This window comes from Papaver somniferum, chromosome 6, assembly GCF_003573695.1.
Source record: "Papaver somniferum cultivar HN1 chromosome 6, ASM357369v1, whole genome shotgun sequence".
Classification (NCBI taxonomy): domain Eukaryota; kingdom Viridiplantae; phylum Streptophyta; class Magnoliopsida; order Ranunculales; family Papaveraceae; genus Papaver; species Papaver somniferum.
The window spans coordinates 75691328-75717023 of record NC_039363.1 but is presented as its reverse complement, the minus strand read 5'-3'; positions in this window follow the sequence as shown (position 1 = coordinate 75717023).

The window sequence follows — 25696 nt, the reverse complement described above, 5'->3', positions numbered from 1 at the left end:
CTAGCAATGCTCTAACAATCTCCCTCTTTGTCAATTTTAGTGACAAAACTATCAATACATATGGAATACTAAAAAGATAAAGAAACTTTAGTAGCTTCTATTCCACATGTCTAATCTTCAACATTCCTCGAAATCTTCGTCACTTCCCAGTACTCCAATGATCCCAAAGGTTGTAAGTTTAGTATCACCGTTGTTGAAGATCCGTAGCTATAACAATGAGAAAGCATCGGTCTCGATCATTGTTTTATAGTGTCATAGTATTATTACACAGTGTCAAAGTTCAATTGTATCAAAACTTCAATAATAATACTATAGTGATATGTATCACTCCCCCTTAGTCAATACTCCATCTCACATGGAAACCACTCCCCCTTACACAATGATCCGAAAACCATATTATAGATGGTGGATTTTCGACAAGGTTAAAATTGTAAAACCATACTCTGGATCCGGCAATCAGATGAGTATTGAGACTCATGTCTCTCATTAAAGCGTGAAAGCTCATGCCATAAAATCTCTGACTGAGAAGGCTGTCTCTCAGAGTATATGTAGATGTGCAGTCTCCCAGCTGAGACCATGACATATCCCATGAATACTGAGCAATTTTAGTAATTATACATACTTCGGATCCGTCAATAGGATGAGTATTGAGACTCATGTGTCTCAATAAAGTGCGAAAGCTCATGCCATAAAACCTCTGACTGAGAAGGCTGTCTCTCAGAGTATATGTAGATGTGTAGCCTACCAGCTGAGGCCACGACACATCTCATGAATACTGAGCAATTTCAGTAATTATTTCTATATATAATCGAAAGATTGGACGGCTCCTAGACAACGTGCCTGCTAGTATAGAGCAACAACGTCTTCAAGATGCAACCAGGTTTTCCCTGACTATATAGGAGAAATATGACACTCCAGCAAATTCATTTCTCAACTCTCAGATAATTGATGCTCCCAGATAGGAAGCCCTGCTAGTATAGAGCCGTCAATTAATTATCTCTAATCGTATTCGAATATTCAACTATATTCTGCGATTCTTCAAATGTTTCGTTACTTCAATCTATAGTTTTCCTAGCAGAATTCCATGGGTTAGTAATAAATATTCAACGTGCAGGCATTTGAGCATCGAATAAGCCCTGACTAAAAAGGTGCAAGTGTACTTAGCAATAATGCACAGACCAGCATTTGAATGCGCAAACGAGCATTTCAAAATACGAATGAACGATGAACCTATGCAAAATAGGAAGGAAAAATAATAATAATAAAATATTAGAAAAGGCGCCAAGGGAATGGGCTCACCAACCGGACGGTCATGCCGTGACCAGTCCCACGCCCAATTTTATATTTTTATCATATTTTATTATTTTTCCCAGATCTCATGAAAATTCTCTCATTCGAGCAAATCTCCTTCGTTTCAAGGAAATTCTCTAATCTCATGATATTTCTTTATGTCAAAGAAAATAATAAAATTAGGGAAAGGTGTCACGGGACCGAGCACCAGCCGGCCGTCCATGCCCTAGCCGTGGCCGGTCCCACACCTCAAGGTTCCCTATTATTTTATTATTTCCCTCAATTCATGAAAATTCTCTGATTTCATGAATTTTCCCTAAAACCATGAATATTCCCTGATTTCATGAATTTTCCCTAAACCCATGAAAAATATTATAACATTAAGAAAACTTGTGGGACCGGGCTCTAGCCGGTCCCACACACCTTTTATTTTATTATTATTATTTGTTTTATTTTCCTAATTCCATGAAAACTACCTGATTTCAACAAAATGCCTTGGTTTCAACAAATCTCTTTGATTTTATGAAAAATTCCCTAAAATCATCAAAAAATTACATAAAATTGGGAAGAGTGCCCTGGGACCGTCCCCGATGGACGGTCGGCCATGCCTTGGCCATTTCCGGTCCCACATTCCGTCATTTCCTATTTTATTATTATTTTCTTTCTCTCATCTCATGGAAGTTCCCTAATTTCATAAAACTCTCATGTTTCATGGGATTTCCCTCAATTCAGAGAAAATACATAAAATTACATAAAACTGGGAAAAGTGTGTGGGACCGTGCTTGCCAGCCGGCCTGCCATGCCCTAGCCGTGGACGGTCCCACACCTTGCAAGTCCCTGTTTTATTTATTATTTTTCACCATCTCATGTATTTTTCCTAGTTTCAGCAAAACCCTGGATTTTGCATATTTTCTCAAATATTGCTCAAACGCGCACCAGAAAATATCAAAACTCTTAGAAATAAGACATGGAAACTATGGTGACACGGGCACATCCCCTTGACCGACCAAGGGTGACCCTAAGGCTTGCAAACGTCCGGTCTCACACGTTTTAATAATCTTAACCTAATTTGCTCAACTGCTCATATTAGGTTCAAACTCTTTTGAACAATTGAGGGTTTGCTCAAACGACCATCAATTGGTCCCACGACCACCAAGAGCCGGTTTCACGACCTCTTGGTTGGTCCCTCATCTTTTCACGACTAGGTTTTATTATTATTTGTCGCTCACACGAGCATTATTTTAATAAATGATTAAACCGGCATTTAATCATTCTTTCACCAACTGGTCCTCAAGAGACTTTGGTATTTTTCTCATTCGAGCATCTGGGCGTTACATGATGAACTCATCATCCCATGTAGCCGGTTACCGCGTCACTCTGCGGTTGATTTGCAATAAATCACCATTTCGGTAAAATTAGAGTTTTGAATCCAGAGCTCTACAAAAACAAGATTCTGAGCAGATTCAAATACTCTGATAATTTTATGTTGATTCCATGATCGACATTTTTATTTACTCGACCCAGCAGTCAGTATCTTGAATTAATATTTAATTTGGTCCTGCTACCAACAATTTATCAAACGAGCAATATTTGCTCAGACTAGCAATATTTGCTCAAATCAACAATATTTGCTCAGATTAAAGAATATTGGTTCAACTATCAATATTTAACAATTCAGCAACACAGTTTGCTCATCTTAGGTTATCAACATAATAATACCTCGTCTCAGCAGACATGTTCAATCCATGAGTTTCAGAGCATTTACAAATCATGTTCAACTCAGCAATACATGGACTCATTGTCCCATAATGTCAGCAACTGACTCCACAATTACGAGATTTCAATCGTGTCACATGGGGGGATATTAACTAGGATTTTGGTCTGGCGGTCTACGGCACGTGTGATCATCCACGAAGAGAATGTGAGCAAGTCGTGCAATCAGTTGGAAGAGTCAGCAAAGTAGTTGGTGGAAAATTAACCAAGTCTCCGCACGATGAGTAACTGGTTTTGACATGATTTCCCACTTCCCCACTCTCTGATTCCAGCAATTGTCACTCTTCATGGGATCATGGTGTTTTCAACTCCGGCATTATAAAATGTCTCTGAATCCTGATTGAAATGACAGGATTCGAATACTCGAACACTGGTCTACCCAAGGATTTCTCAGCAAGTTCATACAGAAAATCTTTCGTCTACACGAACTCATCGCCTGAGCAATCACTCTCAATTGAGTAAAATTCAATAATTCAGAGCGTTCTTACGCTAAATTCACAACACACCTACAATCTCAGATCATCATTGATCTCACGCGTTTCTCAGCTTCCCTCCTACAGATCAACCCATCCTCTCTTGTGACCGAATTGACTCTGGAACGACCATTGTTCTTGGTTTAGGCTGGAGTCTTACAGATTGATCTCTCGAACTTAAAGCACTCCCTTCTTGCAGTGCATATGTGTGAGGTTCAACATTTCGCTTGGTTCAGGGAGTCTCTGCACGGTCGACTCTTCAATTCCGTAAAAACCAGCAAATCGTTTTTCCCCATCTACACATATGTATTTGTAGTGTGAACTACATATTAATTCTCCCGCTTTTTGTCAATAAAATTGGCAAAGGTACAAGAACGGGATCATAATGAAATTTCCGTAAGAGACATTTCATGACTAAAAGAAAATACATACCATCTAATTTAGATGCAATCATATAGCCGAAGCTAATAACATTCATCAAGGAGTTTAAAGATGCAAGATGACCCCTCTAATATTCCACAGCCGCACTTCCCTCAAGGTATTACCATTAAGCACAAGTTCAAAATAACTCTCCCCATTTGATGTCATTCCCGCAAGAACAACAAGAGCGACCTTAATTTCAAAAGAAAAGAAGGATTTTATTGGACACCAAAAACCATGAGAATGATTTTCTATATCCAAAAACTCAATCAAATTAATCACAAGTAAACCCATGATTAATTTAATCGGAATACTCAATCAAATTAAACACAAAAAGTGATCAACTTAATTGATTATGCTCGACGTAAGAGAACTTACGGAGCGTACGACTAACATAACCATTTGAAAAAGAATAGGTTAGTCGTTCATACACTCAACATAAGAGGAATCTTACGGAGTATGAAGATACTCAGCTAGATTAATTACAAGATAACCCATAATTAATCTAATTGGAATACACAACCAAACTAATTACAAAAGTAATCAATTTAATAGCCATTTGTTATGCTTAACATAAAAAGACTTATGGAGCAATAACTAAATAACCAAACATGATGATTAATTTAGTTCAAAAATTCCCAACATAAAGTTCCTTACGGAACAACTAACAAAGCTAATCAGAAATTAATCAACATGGTTGTATCGTGCTCAACATAAGACACATTACGGAGCCTCACAGTAATACATAAAATATGGATCATGGATGATCAATACTGCGGAATACTCAAGGATTCATTCTATCTTCAATCACTATTTCCATAACGATATTAATAGACATAATCCTTGAAAACAAAAGATTTTAACCTATATTCCATCAAAGAGTTGACAATATAGGCTTAACTTTTGTATTTGTCAAAAGTCTATTCATTCTTTTACCAGTACGTGAATACCAACTCATGAACGACTTTACTTTTGACAATATATGGGACCTTCAAGTTCACGGACGTAACATACATATCCCATAACAAATTTCAATATAACAAATCACAAGGATTAATACTGCAAAAACATCATCCTCCAAATATTTTTAGAATTTAATACCAAATAAACGTAAAAAACAAGAAGATGAAACATAATAGCTATGTGTAGTCACAGTCATTGTTATTCAATCACTAGTTATTCTTCCAACTAAATCAAAAAGAAGACTTACTAGGCATTGTAGATCTTTCTCAGAGCATCTACAGAAATTCCTTCTCATTATTGAAAAACCCATTGATTATAGGATCGTTCAATTCCTCTAGATCTTCAGAAATATCAGTTAACTCACTAAGTTCTCTTTTTAGATCATGCAGGGTATTCTTGGTCAGAGACAACCTTTGTTCATAGTGAGTTATTTCTTCCAAAGAGGAAACAATTTAAGATTTTAAATTATTTCTCTTGTTGATGAAATCTTTCACCATGCCTCTAACCTTATTATCAGAATGTCAAACAGATAAGAGACAGTTAGAGGAAAAACCTTCTCCAATGTTTGTATCCTTCACTTTATTCACCTACACAGATACACTTTTGCTGCCTCGACTGCATCCCTTCTTGTAGTAACTCTAGTTACAGGATCCATTAAGCTGTATCTTTTAGGAAGAAGAAGGTCTACAAAAGAATACAGACAAACATATGAATGTCTAAACCCTAGAAGAAGAAGTCTTCTGTAGTTTGGTGATCCATTATCTATATTGGTAGGAGAATATTTTCTTAACAAAAATAAATACAACACTTGAGCCAAAAAGACGCAAAACCTCATTTTCTCAAGTTAAAGATGAGGATGCGAACGTCTCTTGAACTAGACAGAGACGTTATGAGCCAAACACTCCCCTTGTTTTCCACATAGTGGTTTACCAAGGTTTGTTGTGTAAACAGATTTCCTACCTCTTTTGAATCTGGAAGCACTGTTTTTATGAGTTCCCTGTTGATTATCCAGATTCATTTTTTCCATGTTCTTCTACAGTTTGGCGATTTTCTTATTGCTCTTTTTGAATTTCCAGCACATCCTTTGAACATGATTTGCATTTCCACAAAACAAACAAATCAGAGATCATTTGTTTTGTCGAAGTACCTTCTGTTTATCATAACTGTCAACCTTTAATCCATGATTAATAGAAGCAACAGGGTTGACACTGCCAGCAGTATTGCCTTTAAATCCTAAACCATTTGTGTTTCCAAAGGACTTCTGACCAAATAGCATTGCTGAAATTTTGTCAGAGCTTCCAGACAATCTTTGTAGATCATCTTTAAGAGTTTTAATCTCTTTTTTCTTTAGAGCAATGTTTCTGGTGAGTTCATCATTGAGACGATCTATCTCAAGAGTTTTCACCTGGATTAATGATTCTAGTTTCTTCAATGAGGATTTTAATTGAATATTTTCTTGAAGAACCTCTTTATTCAAGAATTCAAAAATCTCTGTGTCAGACTCAAATTCTGAATCAGGACTTGAGTATGAGGATGTTTTGGTTGCAAGAGATGAGGGTTCATTACATCCATCAGACATATTCAACTCATTGACACTTAAAGATTTTTCCTTCACAGAATCATTAGCGGTAAATGCTGACGAAAGATGTAGGTCACATCTAAGGCTTCTTTTCACAAATTCTTTGATTCTTTCTGTCATTAATGGTTTGTCAAACCAATCACCATTAGAGCAGCATTCATCAGACCAAAACAAGCTAGAAGTTTCACTTGTGTCGGAGACAACATTGAATGCAAAGGTTTGAACAGAATTATGATCAAGAATTTTTACCTTTTCATTTGGAGGACAAGATACAAGATTCCATACTTCTTGTCCTTGGAACTGAGTTAACTCTTCATGCATTGCATTTTCCCATAAGGGATCTCTCAGAGTTTTATCAGTATTCCTTTTGAAAAGGACAGGGGTTTTAGAACACTCCCTGAGATTGTGATTTATTCCTGGTGAAGCGTTCATAGAGATCTTATCGTCCATAGAGTCAGATCGCTACAAACACATACTTTTGAGGTCTTAAACGTGTTTGCCTGCTCTGATACCAATTGAAAAAGCGGGGGTCTAACAACAACACTCAATATTTCGCTTAGCAATCTGTATGGACTAACTCGAATATAATTTTAAGTTAATCAACAAAACTCAATCAATTAAAAGTATATCAACGAGTTTATATCTCTCTATTGATTTGATTTACTCAAGCAGGAACTGCGAGTTCTAATCAAATACAAGGAATAACTTGGATGGTACCAAAGACCAATATCCAAGGATCAATCAATGACAATCAACAACCAAAGGTTGGATTACTCTAATTGATGATCTAACACACAACCTGTATTATTTCAATTATAAAGATAAAACAATATAATACGGAAATTGAAATAACACAGACACCAGAAATTTTGTTAAAGAGGAAACCACAAATGCAGAAAAATCCCGGGACCTAGTCCAGATTGATCACACACTGTATTAAGCCGCTACAGACACTAGCGTACTCCAAGCTAACTTCGGACTGGACTGAAGTTGAACCCCAATCAATCTCCCACTGATCCAAGGTACAGTTATGCTCCTACGCCTCTGATCCCAGCAGGATATTGCGCACTTGATTCCCTTAGATGATCTCACCCACAACTAAGAGTTGCTACGATCCAAAATCGCAGGCTTTGACAATAAACAAATCTGTCTCACACATACAAGTCTATCAAATGATCAATATGTCTCACACAGATAAACCCTAAAGTTTTTTTTCCGTCTTTTGATAATAATCAAGGTAAACAGGAACCAATTGATAATCCGATCTTATATTCTCGAAGAACAACCTAGATTTATCAATCACCTAACAACAATCTTAATCGTATGGTAGCGAAACAAGATGTTGCGGAATCACAAATGATGAGACGAAGACGTTTGTGATTACTTTTTATATCTTGCTGATGTGTTTTCAAAGTTGTTGTAGTAATATGATTCTTTCAAGACTTGTGAAAGCGGATTTTTAGAATTTTTTTTTAATAAATAAAAATAGCGAACTAAATTAAAAAGATGTTGTGAAAATTATGGAGAGAATGGGGCTAGGATTCCACCATTGGTTGATATTAGTGATTTAATAAAAAAATAATTATGCAACTCAACATTCAAATTGATTCTAATAGTATTGCCTAGACATGTAGTTTTCCAAAAGAATGGATATTAATCCAAGCATAGAATATCAAAACCCTAAAGCAAGCATATTCTATCAAAAGAAAATACACCTAACTAATCAAAATCATATAAACAATTTTTAGTTCAATGCAAAAATCATAATAGAGTTGTTGTAATTAATTAATAGAAATATATCACTTTTACCGAAACAACGGCTTCCTCCATAGCCCCAAGGATTGGGTTTAGCTCATCATGATGTTGGAAACACGCTCAGAAGTTGATTTCATTGCTCAAAGTAGGTGTACAAATGATGAAATGGAGAAAATGATGAAAATCGGGTGTTTGCAACGTTAATAATTGTTGCAAAACACTGTTACAAAGAACGATAAAAAAGAACTGATGTTGTTGTATCTTTGCGACCCTCGTGTGGCTGTCGCTGTCTCTGTTGATAAACGACTGCCTCTGGTGGTCTTTTGTTCTTCGTGTTCTTGGTGCAGCAGCAGAAACAGAGTTCTGAAAACTCTTGATTCACGCCTCCTGAGCTCTCCTCTGGACCCCAAACTCTCCGTTTCCCCTCTCTGCGACACCATAACCCTTTATATATCCAGTAGCACCAAGAAATCTCGCTATAACTCAAGATAATTCTCTCTTAACTCGGCCTTGATGAAAAATATTCTGGGAATATTTTCTTCCCTGATTTAGCTTCTCACGCTGTTTCCCCACTCCAAATTACTCTCAACGCATCCATTCATTGTCCAGAAGTGTTCCAACATGCAGCAGCCACGCGAAAATCTCTTGGTCACTCAAATAGGACTCGGAATGGAAAACCAACCCGTGATACTCTGATTTCATATCTTGGGTTATCTAGCCAAATTTGATCGAAACAAACACCCATACCAGCTCTGTTAAGATATATCACAACTACCCATGAAGTGTCAGCGATTGAATCGCACAAAAACTCCTCCAAAATCCGATCGAAAAATCTGCCTGTGAATGGAAATGTTTTCCCGCCAAAATATTTTTTTGATATGTTGAAGATGAAGTGCCCCTATCATTTTCTGGGGTGCGAATAGCAGATGGGTGCTGAGGAAAAATTTGGGTGCTGAGGATGAATTTGGGCTACGCATAACCTTGGGTGTCCCTTAGCCAAATCTGGGGTCCGTATAGCAAATGTCCTCCAGGGGTCCAAATAGCACTTTTTGAGCAACTTTTTCCGCACAAGTGTATTTCTCCAAAAACACCTACACAAACATAAAAACACCATAATAAGTACAAAATCAAGCACTAGCAATAGAGGTCTCACTAATATCAACACAACTGGCATATACAAGGGGACCAGTGGTCGATAAACCTAACGCTAGGTCAACACAACTGGCATATACAAGGGCACCAGTGGTCGACTTTATTGAATTTATTCCGGTTGGTCTAATGGTCTGGTCTCATTTTCTTTTTCTTTTTTTGGTATCTCAATCACTCTATTCCACCCTAACAAAGGTAACAACTTGAATCGTGTGCCCCACCAAATCACTTAAAAAATAAAAACAGAAGGATTAGGATTCAACGAGATATGGCGAAACTACCATGTTTTTTTTTTAATTCTAACACCTGAGCTCTGTGCTTTTATGAATAGACTCTTTAGATGTTTCCATCTAATCAGATTGGTTCCTCAACTCCTACAACCAAGATGTTCCCATCCACTTAGATTGGTTAGTGCCAACCTTAATAAGAATAAATTTCTAGGCTCTGGAGTTTATTTATTGCAACTAAAATCTAACAAAAAGTTTCTTCCCATACCCCCAAACTTAAATCTAATATTTTCCTCAATGTTCTAAAGATAAAATTAAAAGCATGAACAAGGAGAAATTGTTACCACTTGAAGCAAAAGAGTTAAGGAAAGATATTACTGTGTTGCATGAGTACCTCCCAGGAACTGCTAAATTTAAAGTCTTTTGCTAGACATCAAATACCTCAAAAAGGATTGTCACCTTCCAAAGTCATATATCAATAGTCGAAACAATTGTGGGTCCATAAGACCAAATAGAGCTGACACCAGTATGAGACAACTGCACTGATTCAGAAAAATGAAAACAAGGAGCACGTCCTCATCTAAGGTTTCTGTCAAGACAACTGGGTTTATTTGCGGCGCGTAATTGAACTTCATATGTGTGTCTCGATAAATAGATTCATCTGAAAAATGGGTCTCTAATACCTGGGTTACCTCCTGGACAGTATCAGGAGGATCGGGTTGCGGAGTCTGAAAAGACTCAAGTAATATCTCAGATGTACAAGGCTCGAGTCCCAAGTTAGGGACTCTAATTAGGGATACGATACAATCACAAGAACCATCACTATCCCCAAACTTAGGGTTCACAGACAAACCTCTAACTATTTCTTGAATTTCCGGATCTTCAGAGTCCTTAAAATACTCAAGAGATTCTTCTAGTTCTCTACCCCCAAACTTAGGGTCATCATTATTCTCAGAAAAACCTAAAACTATTGCCTGAATTTCTGGGTCCATAGAATCTTTAAATACTCAAGAGCTTCTTCTAAAGATTGATCACATATCTGATCTAAGAGAATGGTTTCCTCAAAATCATCTAAAGAATCTACCAGTAAAGTGTCAAGCCAATTATCCTGAACCAAATCCTGAACCAAATCCTGAACTAAAGTGCTAATTATATTCACTTCTTCTAAATCATCATTCTCAGAAGGTTGTATAGTAACATTAAAGACATTTAGTTCAGTGGTCATATTACCAAAGGATATGTTCATAAGCCCAGTCCTACAGTTGATGACAGCGTTAGCTGTGGCTAAAAATGGGCGACCTAAAATCACTGGGATTTGACGACTTGGGTCCTGAACAGGCTGGGTGTCTAGAACAACGAAATCCACATGATAAATAAACTTATCAACCTCAATCAGAACATCCTCTATGACACCACGAGGGACTTTGACAGACCTATCAGCTAATTGTAGTGTCATTTTAGTCGGTTTCAACTTACCAAGACCTAGCTGGGTGTATACATGATACGGGAGTAAGTTAACACTAGCTCATAAGTCAAGTAAAGCTTTATCGACCATGTGATTACCAATCGCACAAGATATGGTGGGGCATCCAGGATCCTTATACTTAGGGGCTGTTTGGTTCAGAAGAATGGAACTTACCTGACCATCTAAAAAAGCTTTCTTATGGACATTAAGCTTACGCTTTCATGTACAAAGATCTTTAAGGAACTTGGCATAAGCAGGATTCTTCCTAATTGCTTCTAATAGCGGAATATTGATGTTCACCTGCTTAAATGTTTTTATTATCTCGTTGAAAGTCGACTCCTTCTTTGTTGAGGCTAACAAATGTGGATATGGGGCTCTAGGCACAAAGGTAGACCTATCAGGAATTTCATGGGAATCCTTAGAGACTGTTTCAGTTTCCTCGTCTACGGGCTCCTCTTGGGAAGTAGAAGGTGGAACTATAGTATGTCCACTAGGCATGGCTACCTTATTGTCTACCGTTTTACCACTCCTAAGGGTTATTATCGAGTTCACATGGTTTGATGATTTCTCACCAGCTAAAGATATTTGATGGACTCCCCTAGGGTTGGGTTGTGGTTGACTAGGAAACTTTCCTTTTTTTCTCAATGTCTCATTTATCTGACTAACCTGGGTTTTCAACTCGGAAATAGCCTGAGAGTTAGCTTGTACCATCTTTTTATTTTCATCTAATCCTTGTGCAACCGATTGCTGAAATTCTAAAGTGTTCCGAGTTAATGATTAAGATTTTTGATTGTGTTTGTTGTAGTAGTAAAGATTCGAACTCTAAGACTTGTTAAGATTCATTTTAAAGGAATAAAATAGAGAGTTACTGGGTCTAGGATTCGGCCAAACTCATATCAATAGGTTAATTTGTTCATTCTCAAATAATTATCGCTCGACAAATAAAACAACATCGACTCTTATTCTTGCCAAGGTAGATTCTCCAAACATTAATTATAAATCGTAAGCATGGGACATCAAAATCTAAGCAAGCATGACCCATCTAATAAAATAATAACTAATTTTTTCAAATCATAATTCTATTTTAATTAAGTGCAAAAGTCAAATAGAAAATAAAACAAATTCACCCAAGTATGAAGTCCGGCTTCCTCCGTCGACCCAGTGTTGGGGTTTAGCTCCACATGGTGAAAACACTCTCAAAATAATATTTCATTGGTCAAAAAGGTGTTTACAAGGAGAAAAGGTATAAAAACAGGGCTTTTGTAACAATTATAATTGTTACAGATACAACAATAAACTATTACTGACGCTGTAGCTTCTACGACTGTCAATATGTGTCGCAACCACTGTAGATATACGACCCACGGCTAAGTGTCGTTGTCACTGTTGGAAAACGACTGTCTTTGCAAGCTTGTTCTTCGTTCTTCACTGTTTTTCTGTTGCTGCTGCAGAGAAATCTGCAGCAATTCTCTCGACTCTGTAGCCTCCCCAATCACTCGATATCCTTCTAAGATTCCCAGCAACTTATTTATACCCATAGCGACTCCAAATCTCTCGAGTAAATGCAAAATATTTTTGATTATTCTCCATGCAAGGTACGGGTATTTTCTTCCTTATTTTATCTCCTCACGTGCTCTGCTGGTATTGACATGTTCCAATTACTTTGATACACGACTCTTGAATAAATTGAACTCCATCCAGCCACATGCTACCACCAAGACTATCTCAACAAAATACCAAAAATATCTCTCGAGAATATTCTTTCATTGTTTCAACCAATCTCCACGTTGCAGCCATATTTGATCAATTCCAACACGCATACCTTCCCTGTTTGAATGAAACAGGTCATTCTGCAACCAATTCCGACCAAAAATCCGATTAAATTTCAGCCAAATCACTTCCACAAATACACGCAGATACAGTCAAACCCGTGAACCCTGTTTTCTTTGGATCTAACTATCCAGACAACCTGGATTGATTCTAAGACCCTTACCGGCCTTGTTTCACCTAATGGAGTTATCCCAAACAAGTATAGCCATTAAATCTCACTACAAAGCTTCGAATTCTCATACCCTAATTCTGGTCTGTGAAGAACATCTTTCCCGCCAAAACTGTGTTGCTTCAGATCCATGATTCTAGCAAACCCAGCCAAAGTTTATGAATTCCATCAATCATTCCAACCCTGTTAAGCTTTAACAGACTCACCCAAGAAGTTTCAGCGATTGAATCTCATTATTCACACCACAAACACAAATCCTAATTCTGTTCCGTGAAGTTCAAAATTTCCCGCCAAAACTCAAAATTTGAATTGTTGAAGATGAAGTGCCCCTATCCTGAACTGGGGTGAGAATAGTAGATGTCTTTTGGGGTGACCTGGGGTGCCCCTTAGTAATTGAGGTGCCCCTTATTCAACGGTGAGAGTCCGAATAACACGTGTCCTCCGGGGTACAAAAACCACTTTTCGAGCAACTTTTTCCAAAAGAGCTTATTTCACAAAAATACCTAGAAACAAGTTTATTAGTGATAAAATGATTCCCAGCTAATGTATTTATGGGTGCAAATTTGTCGCACTTTCGTGCTCATCAAATTCCCCCACACTTACATTTTGCTAGTCCTCGAGCAAAACAGAAAACTGACCCGCTACACAGCTGGTCATATAATAAGAGACATAGAGAGACCCGCTACACAGCTGGTCATAATTTTTCTTTTTTTTTAAGACCCGCTACACAGCTGGTCATATAATTCAAGAACAAAGAAAAGACCCGCTACACAGCTGGTCATAACCCTAACAATCATTTTTTTTATATATAGACCCGCTACACAGCTGATCATTTTTTTTTTTGGAGACCCGCTACACAGCTGGTCATAACATGCAAGGAAATTCCTGAAAAAGAAAAGTAAAACGTTAACCACTCCCCCAACTTAAACATTACATTGTCCTCAATGTAATTGAGTCATCCAATGAAAAATTTAAGATGGGAAATCCATAAGATGAAAAAAAAATAAAAGAAAATATAAAAATAAAAATAAAAATAAAATAAAATACACCTACTGGAATGTACAAAAAAGGATCCCCAAAAATTAACAACCTGAAAATTTGGGGATCGACCCAAAATACAACATTTGTAAATGACAGCTTCACACTTATGTTATAACGATGCGGAGACACTGAAACTATCAAAAACAAAGATTTACCCCTAAACCAAGTTTTTACTACACAAGGAAGTGCGTAAAGAACAAAATATGGGGATACTATTGGGACTGGGAAATTGTCAATTGGCTCATGCACGGTATTAGAAACAGGGACGTCCTCTAGGTATTTAGATGCAAAGTATTCCAACAAAATTTTGAAGCACATAATTTTAACCCTAAATTAGGTAACTTTTGGAAGTATAGGGGACTAGAAACAACCTCTAAGTTGGGTGAAAGATCTTGCGAGATAGGTTCTTCTAATAAATTAGACGAATCATCTACACAATCATTCACAGGGTCATCTATATATTCAGTATGGGACAGAGAGTCACTACATGATTCATCATCATCATCAACAAATAATCTTTGACATTCAAGAACTCTCAATATTTGTTCCAAACTAGGTGGTGTGTGTTTATAATACTTCTCGTATATCTCTAAAGGAGATGCTTCACTTACCACATGTGGATCAAAAACTCCATACCGTTGCATCTGCATGTATTCACCAAGCGTCATCTCAGATGAGGATGCATGCTGATTTGAATTTCTACGCTTATATTCTGCCAATGTCATCTTAGGTGACGTCTCCTCGGAAGAAGTCATCATCCTCAAAAATTCGCTGAAAAGAAATACAAAAAGAAACAAATAAAAAGGAAAAAAAATAATCTAAAATAAAATGAAAATATTGTACAAATAATAATAAAAAAAAATAAAAAAAATAAACCTAAAAATTAATCTAAAAACAAATCCCCGACAGCGGCGCCAAAATGATTAAGATTTTTGATTGTGGTTGTTGTAGTAGTAAAGATTCGAACTCTAAGACTTGTTAAGATTAATTTTAAATTAATAAAATAGAGAGTTACTGTGTCTAGGATTCGGCCAAACTCATATCAATAGGTTCAATTGTTCATTCTCAAACAATTATCGCTCGACAAATAAAACAACATCGACTCTTATTCTTGCCAAGGTAGTTTCTCCAAACATTAATTATAAATCGTAAAAATGGGTCATCAAACATCTAAGCAAGCATGACCCATCTAATAAAATAATAACTAATTTTTTCAAATCATAATTCTATTTCAATTAAGTGCAAAAGTCAAATAGAAAATAAAACAAATTCACCCAAGTATGAAGTCCGGCTTCCTCCGTCGACCCAGTGTTGGGGCTTAGCTCCACATGGTGAAAACACTCTCAAAATAATATTTCATTGCTCAAAAAGGTGTTTACAAGGAGAAAAGGTATAAAAACAGGGCTTTTGTAACAGTTATAATTGTTACAGATACAACAATAAACTGTTACTGACGCTGTAGCTTCTACGACTGTCACTATGTGTCGCAACCACTGTAGATATACGACCCACGGCTAAGTGTCGTTGTCACTGTTGGAAAACGACATCTTTGCAAGCATGTTCTTCGTTCTTCACTGTTTTTCTGCTGCTGCTGCAGATTTCTCTGCAGCAATTCTCTCGACTCTGTAGCCTCCCCAATCACTCGATATCCTTCTAGGATTCCCAACAACTTATTTATACCCATAGAGACTCCAAATCTCTCGAGTAAATGAAAAATATTTTTGATTATTCTCCGTGCAAGGTACGGGTATTTTCTTCCTTTTTTTATCTCATCACGCGCTCTGCTGGTATTGACATGTTCCAATTACTTTGATACACGACTCTTGAATAAATTGAACTCCATCCAGCCACATGCTACCACCAAGAATATCTCAACAAAATACCAAAAATATCTCTCGAGAATATTCTTTCACTGTTTCAGCCAATCTCCACGTTGCATCCATATTTGATCAATTCCAACACACATACCTTCCCTGTTTGAATGAAACAGGTCATTCTGCAACCAATTCCGACCAAAAATCTGATTAAATTTCAGCCAAATCACTTCCACAAATACACGCAGATACAGTCAAACCCGTGAACCCTGTTTTCTTTGGATCCAACTATCCAGCCAACCTGGATTGATTCTAAGACCCTTACCGGCCATGTTTCACCTAATGGAGTTATCCCAAACAAGTATAGCCTTAAAATCTCACTACAAAGCTTCGAATTCTCATACCCTAATTCTGGTCCGTGAAGAACAACTTTCCCGCCAAAACTGTGTTGCTTCAGATCCATGATTCTAGCAAACCCAGCCAAAGTTTATGAGCTCCATCAATCATACCAACCCTGTTAAGCTTTAACAGACTCACCCAAGAAGTTTCAGCGATTGAATCTCATTATTCACATCACAAACACAAATCCTAATTATGTTCCGTGAAGTTCAAAATTTCCAGCCAAAACTCAAAATTTGAATTGTTGAAGATGAAGTGCCCCTATCCTGAACTGGGGTGAGAATAGTAGATGTCTTTTGGGGTGACCTGGGGTGCCCCTTAGTAATTGAGGTGCCCCTTATCCAACGGTGAGAGTACGAATAACACGTGTCCTCCGGGGTACAAAAACCACTTTTCGAGCAACTTTTTCCAAAAGAGTTTATTTCACAAAAACACCTACAAACAAGTTTATTAGTGATAAAATGAGTCACAACTAATGTATTTATGGGTGAAAATTTGTCGCACTTTCGTGCTCATCAAATTCCCCCACACTTACATTTTGCTAGTCCTCGAGCAAAACAGAAAACTGACCCGCTACACAACTGGTCATATAATAAGAGACATAGAGAGACCCGCTACACAGCTGGTCAGAATTTTTTTTTTTTAAGACCCGCTACACAGCTGGTCATATAATGCAAGAACAAAGAAAAGACCCGCTACACAGCTGGTCATAACCCTAACAATCATTTTTTTTTTATATATAGACCCGCTACGCAGCTGATCATTTTTTTTTTTTTGGAGACCCGCTACACCGCTGGTCATAACATGCAAGGAAATTCCTGAAAAAGAAAAGTAAAACGTTAACCACTCCCCCACACTTAAACATTACATTGTCCTCAATGTAATTGAGTCATCCAATGCAAAATTTAAGATGGGAAATCCATAAGATGAAAAAAAAAAATAAACGAAAATATAAAAATAAAAATAAAATAAAATACACCTACTGGAATGTACAAAAAAGGATCCCCAAAAATTAACAACCTGAAAATTTGGGGATCGACCCAAAATACAACATTTGTAAATGACAGCTTCACACTTATGTTATAACGATGCGGAGACACTGAAACTATCAAAAACAAAGATTTACCCCTAAACCAAGTTTTTACTGCAAAAGGAAGTGCGTAAAGAACAAAATATGAGGATACTATTGGGACTGGGAAATTGTCAATTGGCTCATGCACGGTATTACAAACAGGGACGTCCTCTGGGTATTTGGATGCAAAGTATTCCAACAAATTTTTTGAAGCACATAATTATAACCCTAAATTAGGTAACTTTTTGGAAATCTAGGAGACTAGAAACAACCTCTAAGTTGGGTGAAAGATCTTGCGAGATAGGTTCTTCTAATAAATTAGACGAATCATCTACACAATCATTCACAGGGTCATCTATATATTCAGTATGGGACAGAGAGTCACTACATGATTCATCATCATCAGCAGCAAATAATCTTTGACATTCAAGAACTCTCAATATTTGTTCCAAACTAAGTGGTGTGTGTTTATAATACTTCTCGTATATCTCTAAAGGAGATGCTTCACTTACCACATGTGGATCAAAAACTCCATACCGTTGCATCTGCATGTATTCACCAAGCGTCATCTCAGATGAGGATGCATGCTGATTTGAATTTCTACGCTTATATTCTGCCAATGTCATCTTAGGTGACGTCTCCTCGGAAGAAGTCATCATCCTCAAAAATTCGCTGAAAAGAAATACAAAAAGAAACAAATAAAAAGGAAAAAAAATAATCTAAAATAAAATGAAAATACTGTACAAATAATAATAAAAAAATAAAAAAAATAAACCTAAAAATTAATCTAAAAACAAATCCCCGGCAGCGGCGCCAAAATGATTAAGATTTTTGATTGTGGTTGTTGTAGTAGTAAAGATTAAAACTCTAAGACTTGTTAAGATTAATTTTAAAGGAATAAAATAGAGAGTTACTAGGTCTAGGATTCGTCCAAACTCATATCAATAGGTTCAATTTTTCATTCTCAAACAATTATCGCTCGACAAATAAAACAACATCGACTCTTATTGTTGCCAAGGTAGATTCTCCAAACATTAATTATAAATCGTAAAAATGGGTCATCAAACATCTAAGCAAGCATGACCCATCTAATAAAATAATAACTAATTTTTCAAATCATAATTCTATTTCGATTAAGTGCAAAAGTCAAATAGAAAATAAAACAAATTCACCCAAGTATGAAGTCCGGCTTCCTCCGTCGACCCAGTGTTGGGGCTTAGCTCCACATGGTGAAAACACTCTCAAAATAATATTTCATTGCTCAAAAAGGTGTTTACAAGGAGAAAAGGTATAAAAACAGGGCTTTTGTAACAGTTATAATTGTTACAGATACAACAATAAACTGTTACTGACGCTGTAGCTTCTACGACTGTCACTATGTATCGCAACCACTGTAGATATACGACCCACGGCTAAGTGTCGTCGTCACTGTTAGAAAACGACTGTCTTTGCAAGCCTGTTCTTCGTTCTTCACTGTTTTTCTGCTGCTGCTGCAGAGAAATCTGCAGCAATTCTCTCGACTCTGTAGCCTCCCCAATCACTCGATATCCTTCTAGGATTCCCAGCAACTTATTTATACCCATAGCGACTCCAAATCTCTCGAGTAAATGCAAAATATTTTTGATTATTCTTCGTGCAAGGTACGGGTATTTTCTTCCTTTTTTTATCTCATCACGCGCTCTGCTGGTATTGACATGTTCCAATTACTTTGATACACGACTCTTGAATAAATTGAACTCCATCCAGCCACATGCTACCACCAAGAATATCTCAACAAAATACCAAAAATATCTCTCGAGAATATTCTTTCACTGTTTCAGCCAATCTCCACGTTGCATCCATATTTGATCAATTCCAACACACATACCTTCCCTGTTTGAATGAAACAGGTCATTCTGCAACCAATTCCGACCAAAAATCCGATTAAATTTCAGCCAAATCACTTCCACAAATACACGCAGATACAGTCAAACCCGTGAACCCTGTTTTCTTTGGATCCAACTATCCAGCCAACCTGGATTGATTCTAAGACCCTTACCGGCCATGTTTCACCTAATGGAGTTATCCCAAACAAGTATAGCCATTAAATCTCACTACAAAGCTTCGAATTCTCATACCCTAATTCTGGTCCGTGAAGAACAACTTTCCCGCCAAAACTGTGTTGCTTCAGATCCATGATTCTAGCAAACCCAGCCAAAGTTTATGAATTCCATCAATCATACCAACCCTGTTAAGCTTTAACAGACTCACCCAAGAAGTTTCAGCGATTGAATCTCATTATTCACACCACAAACACAAATCCTAATTCTGTTCCGTGAAGTTCAAAATTTCCCGCCAAAACTCAAAATTTGAATTGTTGAAGATGAAGTGCCCCTATCCTGAACTGGGGTGCGAATAGCAGATGCCTTTTGGGGTGACCTGGGGTGCCCCTTAGTAATTGAGGTGCCCCTTATCCAACGGTGAGAGTCCGAATAACACGTGTCCTCCGGGGGTACAAAAACCACTTTTCGAGCAACTTTCTCCAATAGAGCTTATTTCACAAAAACACCTACAAACAAGTTTATTAGTGACAAAATGAGTCCCAGCTAATGTATTTATGGGTGAAAATGTGTCGCACTTTCGTGCTCATCAGTTAACAAGGAAAGAGACTCTTCTAAACTCATGATTTTCTTATCTGAAGGGATCTGAAACTGTGCCGGAGCTGAAGGATTCTTAGTATAGCCAAAACCTGGGGGAACCTGAGCATTACTAGACTGACCTTGATTCTGGCCCTTGGACCAAGAAAGGTTTGGATGTTTTCTCCAGCCAGGGTTATAGGTTTCTGAATATGGGTCAAACTTCTGTCGGTTATCAAACCTAGTTTTGTTATAAAGAGCATTGGCTTGCTCTTCAACAGCATGGCCTTCCCAAAAAGGCTCATTTCTTCCACTACTACCACTAGAATGACCTAATTCTAAGGCTTATAACCTTTTGGCTATAGTTGCTATTTTGGCATATGACTCATAAGATCCTTCTACCCTATTAACATTTCCTCTACTTAGAAGAATTGTTTTCTGGAGTTCCCTACTATTTTCCCATTGTTGGGTCTTATCGGCGATTTCATTCAAAAATGTCATCGCTTCATCAACAGTTTTATTCTCAAACCCACCTGTGCATAAGGACTCAACCATGGTTGTTGTTGAATAATCTAAACCCTCGTAGAGGATCTGAACTAACCTAACCTTCTCTAAACCATGATGAGGACATTGAGATATCAAGTCATTGAACCTTTCTAAGTACCTATATAAAGATTCTCCCTCTTGTTGGGCAAAAGTACATATTTGTGTCCTAATAGACGATGTTTTATGCCTTGGGAAAAACTTATGTATAAAGGCATAAGTAAGTTGTTCATAGGTTTCAATTGACTCAGAGTCCAAACTGTACAGCCAAGATTTGGCTTTATCTTTTAAGGAAAAGCGGAATAACCTAAGTTTCAACGCATCATCACTTAGGTTTTTAATTTTCAGAGTACTACAAACTTCCTCAAATTCCCTAACATGAAAATAGGGGTTCTCATTCTCCTTCCCTAAAAAAATTGGGAGCATCTGTAAAGTCTCAGGTTTCAGTTCATAATTTGCCTCGGTTTCAGCTAACTTGATACAAGACGGACGAGAGGTCCTAGTTGGGTTTAGCAAAGCTTTCAAAGTTGCCATTTCTGGCACTACCAAAGGACTAGGAGTACTAGGGGTACTTTCCTCACGAAGAGACAGATTCTCAAAACTGAAGTTTCCAAAAACGGGGCTCTCAAAAGAAGAGTCTTCGAGCTCCCCGCCTTTACAAGAAGAACTACTAGGTTTTTCACTAATCAAACGACCTAGAGTGTTTCTTTTCCAAGCCCGTTTAAAAACTTCGGGCATACACTAGAAAAACAAAATCAAAAAGAGAAGTCCTAAAAAGGAAGGGATGTTCTATGCAAACACAATCAAGGCTGACTCCACCACAGCAAACCTACTGATTTCTAGCAAACAAAAAGCATGATGGCTCCACTTAGATTGTTTCTAGACCAGCTTCTAATCCTTCGAACGGGAATTCGTTACAATTTAAGAAAACCCCTCTGGAATCAATCCGAGTTAAGTAAGTTGAATAGAGGCGAGCGAAGCTTGGTGGAGCTTTGATACCCAAGGCCTCACCGGTATTACAAGGCGGCGCAGTCGCGCATTCAACTTACAGAAACCGTCAAGAACTTCGAAGTATGCTTAAAAGAGTAACCAATATTTTTCGAATGACTTTCCTGTTAAGCTCGTTACCCTATCGGTCTCCTTCTAGTTAAAATTTTAGGCTTAGGTTCGCGTTTGGTGTCGTTTTCCTAAGGGGGCAAGAAGAGAACGGTGATGAAATCCGAACCCTTATCTTGTATGGCCAGTCCTTTCCATTTACTAGGAAATTAAAGCAGCCGTTTTCAAGTCCTCAACATATATGCATACGAAGGAAGACAGTAACTTGCTGACAAGGGATTCGCGAGTGTTTCGACAAACTTACCTCCCGTACCAGATGGGGGATGAACCTTTGTAGTCGACTCGGGCCACGACTCCTATGTCATGTACGAACCCGAGGGGCCGAGGTGATACTGTAATCACTGTCCTTCTCTGCAAACAGTTTATATTTAAACTACCCTTCCGTAGGGTTTAAAAATAATGTCCCAAAATTTAAAGTCCAAAGTCCAAAAATATAAAGTGCAAAAGAAAAAGAAAGTCTAAAAAAAAAATCTACAAAAAAAAATGTCTCTTTTTTTTTAATAAACAAAAATCTTCTTCTTTCGCTCCTTTCACTTTGCCTTTCACTCGAAGCTTTTAAGTATTCACCAAAAGCTTTGGCAAAATTTTCTTTCGCTCCAAATTCCGAATTCTGTAAGAAAAAGACAAAAACCCAAAAACGTAAAGAAGAACAGGTAAAATAAAAACCTAGAAAACCTAAAAAAAGAAAATAATCTAAAATCTCTAGCCTAAAGACAAGTCCGCGACGGCGGCGCCAAAAATTGATGTATTTTCAAAGTTTTTGTAGTAATATGATTCGTTCAAGACTTGTGAAAGCGGATTTTTAGATTTTTTTTAATAAATAAAAATAGCGAACTAAATTAAAAAGATGTTGTGAAAATTATGGTGAGAATGGGGCTAGCATTCCACCGTTGGTTGATATTAGTGATTTAATAAAACAATAATATGCAACTCAACATTCAAATTGATTCTAATAGTGTTGCCTAGACATGTAGTTTTCCAAAAGAATAGATATTAATCCAAGCATAGAATATCAAAACCCTAAAGCAAGCATATTCTACCAAGAGAAAAAACACCTAACTAATCAAAATCATATAAACAATTTTTAGTTCAATGCAAAAATCATAATAGAGTTGTTGTAATTAATTAATAGAAATATATCATTTTTACCGAAACAACGGCTTCCTCCATAGCCCCAAGGATTGGGTTTAGCTCATCATGATGTTGGAAACACGCTTAGAAGTTGATTTCATTGCTCAAATTAGGTGTACGAATGATGAAATGGAGAAAATGATGAAAATCGGGTGTTTGCAACGTTTATAATTGTTGCAAAACATTATTACAAATAACTATAAAAAAGAACTGTTGTTGTTGTATCTCTGCGACCCTCGTGTGGCTGTCGTTGTCACTGTTGATAAACGACTGCCTCTGGTGGTCTTATGTTCTTCGTGTTCTTGGTGCAGCAGCAGAAACAGAGTTCTGAAAACTCTTGATTCACGCCTACTGAGCTATCCTCTCGACCCCAAACTCTCCGTTCCCCCTCTCTGCAACACCATAACCCTTTATATATCCAGTAGCACCAAGAAATCTCGCTATAACTCAAGATAAATCTCTCTTAACTCGGCCTTGATGAAAAATATTCTGGGAATATTTTCTTCCCTGATTTAGCTTCTCACGCTGTTTCCCCATGCCAAATTACTCTCAACGCATCCAGTCATTGTCCAGAAGTGTTCCAACATGCAGCAGCCGCGCGAAAATCTTTTGGTCACCCAAACAGGACTCAGAATGGAAAACCAACCCGTGATGCTCTAATTTCATATCTTGGGTTATCTAGCCAAATTTGATCGAAACAAACACCCATACCAGCTCTGTTAGGATATATCACAACTACCCATGAAGTTTCAGCGATTGAATCGCACAAAAACTCCTCCATAATCCGATCAAAAACTCTGCCTGTGAATGGAAATATTTTCCCGCCAAAATATTTTTTTGAAATGTTGAAGATGAAGTGCCCCTATCCTTTTCTGGGGTGCGAATAGCATATGGGTGCTGAGGAAAAATTTGGATGCTGAGGATGAATTTGGGCTACACATAACCTTGGGTGTCCCTTAGCCAAATTTGGGGTCCGTATAGCAAATGTCCTCCATGGGTCCAAATAACACTTTTTGAGCAACTTTTTGTATTTCTCCAAAAACACCTACACAAACATAAAAACACCATAATAAGTACAAAATCAAGCACTAGCAATAGAGACACTGAGGACAATTCAGACACAAAAATGTGTCTATCACTTGCCTATTGGAGATATCAATCTCAAGCCAATCAATCTGATTGTACTCATACGATAGAAGATGCAAGATCAGATCACACAACTACGATAAAAGTAGTATCGGTCTGGCTTCACAATCCCAATGAAGTCTTTAAGTCATTAACCCGGTTTGAGAAAAGAAAACCATAGGTTAAAAGAGAATTGACTCTAGTATGCAAACTAGTATCACATTAAGGTGTGGGGATTAGTTTTGCACAATACTAGATGTCTCCTTTATATAGTCTTTCAAATCAGGGTTTTGCCTTGGTCACAAAGCAAACAATATCCACCGTTAGATGAAAACCTGATTTAGATTCAAGCTAATATTTCTCAACAGTTAGATCGAAAACTTAGCTTGTTATACACACTTGACAATGCACACTTCTAGGTTTGTTAACCGTACCCAAACGTATGCACTTGTTGGTTCAATAATAGTTAACCAAAAGGTTAGCCATATGAGCATTTCATATCAACCATGTTCTTCTTCACCATAACTAGTTCAAATGACTTCAAATGAACTAGTTAGAGAGTTGTTCAATTGCAAGGAAATCTTATGTACTACACAAGACACAATTGAAGCAAAAATAATTTGATTCACTTGAATCGGTTCATGAACTTTTATAGCCACGGTTTGCAAACTGCATTCCTTAGTCTTTTTAAGTTTAAGTTCAGAAATCATCTTCAGATATATAACCTTTCTCAAGTTCACAGACTAGGTTCGCGGACTTAAGCAACCTGGAAGAGTTTACAAACTCCAACGGAAAATCTCGGCAAAGACCTTCCGCCGGTTCACGGACTGGGTTCGCGGACGCAGCTAGTTCGTCAACTCCAACAGAATTTCTCGGGATGAGAAGTTCGGCAGTTCGCGGACTTGGAAACAAGCCATTCTTCCGGTTTCTCTTGATCAACAAAGTTCGCAAACTTTGGTTCAAGGAATAGGAATTATACATAAATGTGTTTCCACAACAATGTTTATGTCCACCATTGGTTATGTAATCTAAACTCTCATTTCAATCATTGAAACATTCTTAGAGGACGTTATGTAGTTGTTACACCATTTCTCGTGAAAGCAATTTTCAAAGTGATTGAAACATATCATGACTTTCGTCACTAGGTAAAGAAAAACTTGATCGAAGCGAAAAGCTTACCAACACATATTTCGAGATATAGATAGGCGAGGTATACTCGGCTCGAAATACCAAATGTGTATAATCCAAGTCTATATATATATAGCATACGACTTCTTGTCTCAAAGAGTAGGAGATAGAGTAGATAGACTTTTGAGTGACAGATAAGTTCAAGTCTTCACATACCTTTTTGTCGAGAAGTTCCACCGGTTCCTTGAGTAATTCTTCTTCTTGTATGATGAATCGCTATGAAGTCCTTGAGCTCAACTACACTTTCTATCCTAGTCCGATACTTAGCTATAATAGACTAGAAATCAAGACTTATAGTTTTGATCGCTAACATTGACAAACATGCTTGAGATAGCAACGCATGCGAGGTTGACCGAGTAATGCTCTAACAAACCTAATTGAAGCATCAATTCCATATTATCAATCTTAAGAACTATCTTCACCTAAAGTGCTAAAAAACAACCTAAATCTCTCTGATACAGTATGTTTGAAAGTCTCTCATGTTATATAAATATACTAGCACGTAACCTGTGCCGTAAAGGCACGGGCCATGATGTTGGTTCATTCTTAATATATCGTA